Genomic DNA, 6,846 nt, shown 5'->3' on the forward strand with positions numbered 1-6,846 from the left:
TTCTACTTTATGTTTAGATGTGTTTTCATGTTTTATTTAGTGTTTGTGCCAAGTAGAACCTATAGGATAACCTATGATATGAGTTGATTTGATTCTGCTGAAAAACAGAAACTTTGCGCTCACGAGAAAAAATTCAATAAATCACAGGAACGTTCTTTTACATTGATTCTTTTTTCTGATGTTCAATAGACAAAGTTTTTAGGACTTCCTATTTTGGTAGGATTTTTGAGGTTCCATAAGTTTGCGTTATCTACAGATTACTACAGACTGTTCTGTTTTTGACAGATTCTGTATTTTGTGTGTTGTTTGCTTATTTTGATGCATCTATGGCTAGTGTGTAAGGGTATGAACATAGAGAACTTTGAATACAGTAGGTTTAATACCAATATAAATAAAGAATGAGTTCATTACAGTACCTTATGTGGTGGTTTTGTTTTCTTTCACTAACGGAGCTTATGAGATTTCCTATTGAGTTTTGTGTTGTGAAGTTTTCAAGTTTTGGGTAAAGATTTGATGGACTATGGAATAAAGGGTGGCAAAAGCCTAAGCTTGGGGATGCCCAAGGCACCCCAAGATATTCAATAATAGCCAAAATCCTAAGCTTGGGGATGCCCCGAGAAGGCATCCCCTCTTTCGTCTTCGTTCATTGGTAACTTTACTTGGAGCTATATTTTTATTCGCCACATGATATGTGTTTTGCTTGGAGCGTTGTGTATTATATTAGTCTTTGCTTGTTAGTTTACGACAATCATCCTTGCTGTACACACCTTTTGGGAGAATCCCACTTGATTGAAATTTTATTAGAATATGCTATGTGCTTCACTTATATCTTTTGAGCTAGATAGTTTTTGCTCTAGTACTTCACTTATATATTTTAGAGCATGGCGGTGGATTAATTTTGAATAAATTGTTGATCTCTCATGCTTCACTTATATTATTTCGAGAGTCTCTTAGAACAGCATGGTATTTGCTATGGTTATGAATTTGGTCCTAGAATGATGAGCATCCAGGTTGGGTATAATAAAAACTATCATAGAAAGTGCATTAAACACTAGGATCAATTTGATGCTTGATAATTGTTTTGAGATATAAAGGTAGTAATGCTAGAGTAATGCTAGTGGATAATTATGAAATTGAGAAATACTTGTGTTGAAGTTCGCAAGTCCCGTAGCATGCACGTATGGTAAAAGTTGTGTGACAAATTTGTTGCATGAGGTGCTCTTTTGATTCTCTTCCTTATGAGTGGCAATCGGGGACGAGCGATGGTCTTTTCCTACCAATCTATCCCTCTAGGGGCATGCGTAGTAGTACTTTGCTTCGAGGGCTAAGTAGACTTTTGCAATAAGTATATGAGTTCTTTATGACTAATGTGAGTCCATGGACATACGCACACTCATCCTTCCACTATGCTAGCCCCTATTTTACCACGCAATTTTCGCCGGTATCATGAACCCATTATTTACCTTCCTCAAAACAGCCACCATACCTACCTATTATGGCATTTCCATAGCCATTCTGAGATATATTGACATGCAACTTTCCACCGTTCCGTTTATTATGACACGTTCCATCATTGTCATATTGCTCTTTGCATGATCATGTAGTTGACATCGTATTTGTGGTTTGGCCACCTTCATTATTTTAATACACGTCACTCTTGATTCATTGCATATCCCGGTACACCACCGGAGGCATTCATATAGAGGCATATCTTGTTCTAGCTTTGAGTTGTAATTCTTGAGTTGTAAATCAATAAAAGTGTGATGATCTTCATTATTAGAGCATTGTCCCAGTGAGGAAAGGATGATGAAGACTATGATTCCCCCACAAGTCGGGATGAGACTTCGGACTTTATAAAAATAAAAGAGGCCAAAGAAGACCATGAAATAAAAGAGGCCAAAGAATCCCGCGAAAAAGAAAAAGAAAAAAAGAAAAAAAAGAGAAAAAAAAATAAAATGAGAGAAAAAGAGAGAAGGGACAATTGCTACTATCTCTTTCCACACTTGTGCTTCAAAATAGCACCATGATCTTCATGATAGAGAGTCTCCTATGTTGTCACTTTCATATACTAGTGGGAATTTTTCATTATAGAACTTGGCTTGTATATTCCAGTGATGGGCTTCCTCAAAACGCCCTAGGTCTTCGTGAGCAAGCAAGTTGGATGAATAGTTTCTTTTGTTGAGCTTTCATATATTTATAGCTCTAGTGCATCCGTTGCATGGCAATCCCTACTCACTCACATTGATATCTATTAATGGGCATCTCCATAGCCCGTTTATACGCCTAGTTGATGTGATACTATCTTCTTCCTTTTTACCTTACAACCACCACCATATACCACCATAGTGCTATGTCCATGGCTTGCACTCATGTATTGCGTAAGAGTTGAAAAAAAGCTGAAGCACGTTAAAAAGTATGAACCAATTGCTCGGTTCGTCATCGGTGTTGTACATGATGGGAGTATTTTGTGTAATAAAAATGAAGCATGGCCTAACTATATGATTTTGTAGGGATAAGCTTTCTTTGGCTATGCTATTTTGATAGGACATGATTATTTGTTAGTATGCTTCTAAGTATTATTATTTTTATGTTTTATAAGCTTTTATCTTGAATCATTTGGATCTGAACATTCATGCCACAATAAAGAAAAATACATTGAGAATTATGCTAGGTAGCATTCCACATCAAAAATTCGGTTTTTATCATTTACCTACTCGAGGACGAACAGGAATTAAGCTTGGGGATGCTTGATACGTCTCCAATGTATCTATAATTTTTGATTGTTCCATGCTATTATATTACCTGTTTTGGATGTCTAGGGGCTTTATTTTACACATTTATATCATTTTTGGGACTAACCTACTAACCAGAGGCCCAACCCGTATTGCTGTTTTTTTGCCTATTTCAGTATTTTGAAGAAAAGGAATATCAAACGGAGTCCAAACGGAATGAAACCTTCGGGAGCGTGATTTTTGGAACGAACGTGATCCGGAGGACTTGGAGTGCAAGTCAAGAAGCAGCCGAGGCAGCCACGAGGGTGGGGGGGCGCCCCCTGTCTCGTGGGCCCATGGGGCGGCCACCGACGTACTTCTTCCTCCTATATAAGCCTACATACCCCGAAAACATCCAGGGAGCCACCAAAGAAATATTTCCGCCACTGTAACCTTCTGTATCCGCGAGATCCCATCTCGGAGCTGTCGCCGGCGTTCTGCCGGAGGGGGATTCCACCACGGAGGGCTTCTACATCAACACCATAGCCCTTCCAATGAGTTGTGAGTAGTTTACCACAGACCTTCGGGTCCATACTTATTAGCTAGATGGCTTATTCTCTCTTTTTGGATCTCAATACAATGTTCTTCCCCTCTCTTGTGGAGATCTATTCTATGTAATCTCTTTTTGCGGTGTGTTTGTCGAGATCCGATGAATTGTGGGTTTATGATCAAGTTTATCTATGGATAATAATTGAATCTTCTCTGAATTCTTTTATGTATGATTGAGTTATCTTTGCAAGTCTCTTCGAATTATCAGTTTGGTTTGGCCTACTAGATTGATCTTTCTTGCCATGGGAGAAGTGCTTAGCTTTGGGTTCAATCTTGCGGTGTTCTTACCCAGTGACAGAAAGGGTTGCAAGAAACATATTGTATTGTTGCCATCGAGGATAAAAATCTGGGGTTTAGATCATATTGCTTGAGTTTATCCCTCTACATCATGTCATCTTTCTTAATGCGTTACTCTGTTCTTATGAAGTTAATACTCTAGATGCATGCTGGATAGCGGTCGATGTGTGGAGTAATAGTAGTAGATGCAGGTAGGAGTCGGTCTACTTGTCATGGACGTGATGCCTAGATAACATCATAATTATTCGCTTTTCTGTCAATTGCTCGACAGTAATTTGTTCACCCACCGTAATACTTATGCTATCTTGATAGAAGCCTCTAGTGAAACCTATGGCCCCCCGGGTCTATCTTTTATCATATAAGTTTCCAATTTACTTTTATTTGCATCTTTATTTTCTGCATCTATATTATAAAATACCAAAAATATATTTATCTTATCATATTATCTCTATCACATCTCACTTTCGCAAGTGGTCGTGAAGGGATTGACAACCCCTTTATCGCGTTGGTTGCCAGTTCTTTGTTTGTTTGTGTAGGTTCGTGGGACTTGTGAGGAACCTCCTACTGGATTGATACCTTGGTTCTCAAAATTGAGGGAAATTCTTACGTTACTGTGCTGCATCACCCTTTCATCTTCAAGGAAAACCAACGCAAGCTCAAGACGTAGCAAGTGCGCACAAGACGGGATGCAGCGAGCGTATTTTCGCGATTTTTTCTAAACCACACATCGGAATGAAGCCAACGATACAGCGTTGGAAAGATATCGTCGGGCCGCATCTTTTTCATATTATTTTCTCTAATTCGTTACGGCTTAAGAGAAGTTTTTGAATTTAGTAAATCGCGGAATTGTGTTTTTTCGAATTTTTTGCAATTTTCGGTATTGATTTCACTCCAGTTTTGTAACCGTTTCTCGGAACGAGGCGTGTGATACGCCGCTAGAAAGATACGGATGAGACGAAACTTTCATATGTTGAAATATTTTTGAGATTCCTTGTAGTTTTTAGTTAATTTTGAAAATCGTGCGGCTGATGATGATTGGCAGTGGCCATTTTTCATGAAATTTTTGCAAACCACTAATCGGAATGATTCAAATGATACGCCGTTGGAAAGATATTGACGAGGCACAACTTTTTCATGTAGCACACTTCCGCTAATTCCTTACGGTTTAAGAGCAGTTTTGATTTCACTAAAATACGGACACTCTGTTTTTCATGGACCCAAAATCGACGAAGAGAACTGCATCGGACAGAAAAACACACTGCTTTGGATTGAAAACCGCACTGCATCAGACGGGCAAGTGCACTGCATGTTTTTGCTGGATGTCAATCTTCTCAGATGAAGAAGTGAAGTGCGCTTCACATCGGGTGTAAGTGAATCGCAAACACCATAAGTGAACCGCATCGCCTTTTTCTTTTCATTCTCACAAACTTTTTTTGCACTATGTGAACCACATGAGTTATTGTCGACTTTTTCATGTTACACATTTTTTTGGTAGAGTGTTTTTCACTAACATGTTTTGGGACTGTAGTGGCGAGCCAAGTGCACTGCATTATTCTACTTTTTCTTTTTTGTGTTAACGCGTCCAAACTCCAGAGTAGAGGCTAGTGTACTGCATTAGTTTCTTTTTCTAACTAACCCTTTCTTTCTTCAAAATGAACCGCTTGAGAATGATGAAACGAACCTCTAGCCACAAACAATAATACCTCGAAAACAAGTACATCCAGCAACCACACATCACATGGCACAACAAAATCAGAAGAAAAATGCAACCCCCACAAAAATTATATGTCGTACCGCACTCACACGTTTGCCGAACTGCAAGAGACATGCATTCATCCGAGTACTACATGGTCAATGCCGCACACACATCAAACCCTCGGGATGCACAACTTGCAGTTTCATTTAACTTTAAAAAACAACCATGCACAAACTGTATGCCTCCACACCCCGAGCTGCATGCGGCGATACACCAAACCGCATGCCTGTGCAAATCGAGCTGCACGGGATGAGCTGCTGAACCACTATCGAGCAGTACATTTGAATGTGAACCTCATTAAGCTCCCATCTAAACTGCGGGCACAGTCAGAGCTTACCGCATCGAGTGCACTACATGACCAAGTGCAAAATTACATGGAAATGTGCACAAGTAAACTGCACACCTCAGGAAAAGGAACGGATTTCCTTTTAAAAATTAACTGGAAAAAACCTGCAAATTCAACCGGAAGAACAACTCATATCAAACTGCAGTACATCGGCGGCGAACACCTTGAGGAAAAGTAAACTACAGTATGATAAGGCCCTGACGATTTTCTATGCACCTCGAGTGTTCACATGCAAACGGAAGGAGTAGGATCTCGTCCGTCGACCAAGTTTGCCGTGGGAGGAGGCGGGCGGACTGCATCGCCTATCTTTTTCTGCAAAAAAAGAGTAAAATGAACCTCAAGAGCAAAGAATAGTGGACTGCATCGGCACTCTTATTTCTCTTCGGAAGAAAAAAACACACAAATCTCGTTGTCGTCGGGGGCGTGATGGCGTGAAGGAGGAGGTTGTTTGGGCACGGGGGGTGGAGAGGCATGGTGCTGACTGGTGCTAGCCACCAACCACCCAGTGGATCCATCGTCGGGAGGAGTTTGCGGAGGCGATCGGCGGGGGTCGGTCTGAATCGTGCGCACCGGAGAGGAGGCGGGACGATCGACGAGAAGAGCTCGAACGTCGCGGGACCCATGGATCCGTGGCCAGGGTCACCGGAGCTAGCAGGGTGGGTCGAAGTTGGAGCACCATCGAGGCACGGTGGTGCGGCGCCCCTGTGCAATGTAAAAGGAGATCAGCCGACCTGCGAGCAGAGGAAGCAGGGGGAGAAGGGGGTCAGGCAGTTTGAAGGGAGAGGAGGTTGGAGGCTGTCACCGGTGGTAGGGGAGCCGCTCCTTTCGCGTCTTCGGCAGGCTGGAGGAGCAAGGGGTGGCGGGTCCTTGTGCGCCCGCCAAGCTTGAGGTAGTCACGCACAAATGGTTGGTGGCGGCGGTCGAATCCTGGGATGATGGTGGCGACGATGGCGGCGGCGGTCGTTCCCAGGACTGTGACGGCCAGATCTGTTGTTGGGTGGGTGCTTGCGGGAGGTTTGGCGGCTGGATGGGGCAGCGCGGCATGGGGAGGCGTGGGTGCACGGTGGTAGTTGGCTGGTAGTGGGGCGGCGCGCGGCTACAGTTGGCCGGCCAGGTCACGGCGCGCG

The sequence above is a fragment of the Triticum dicoccoides genome, chromosome 4B, assembly GCF_002162155.2.
Source record: "Triticum dicoccoides isolate Atlit2015 ecotype Zavitan chromosome 4B, WEW_v2.0, whole genome shotgun sequence".
Taxonomy (NCBI): domain Eukaryota; kingdom Viridiplantae; phylum Streptophyta; class Magnoliopsida; order Poales; family Poaceae; genus Triticum; species Triticum dicoccoides.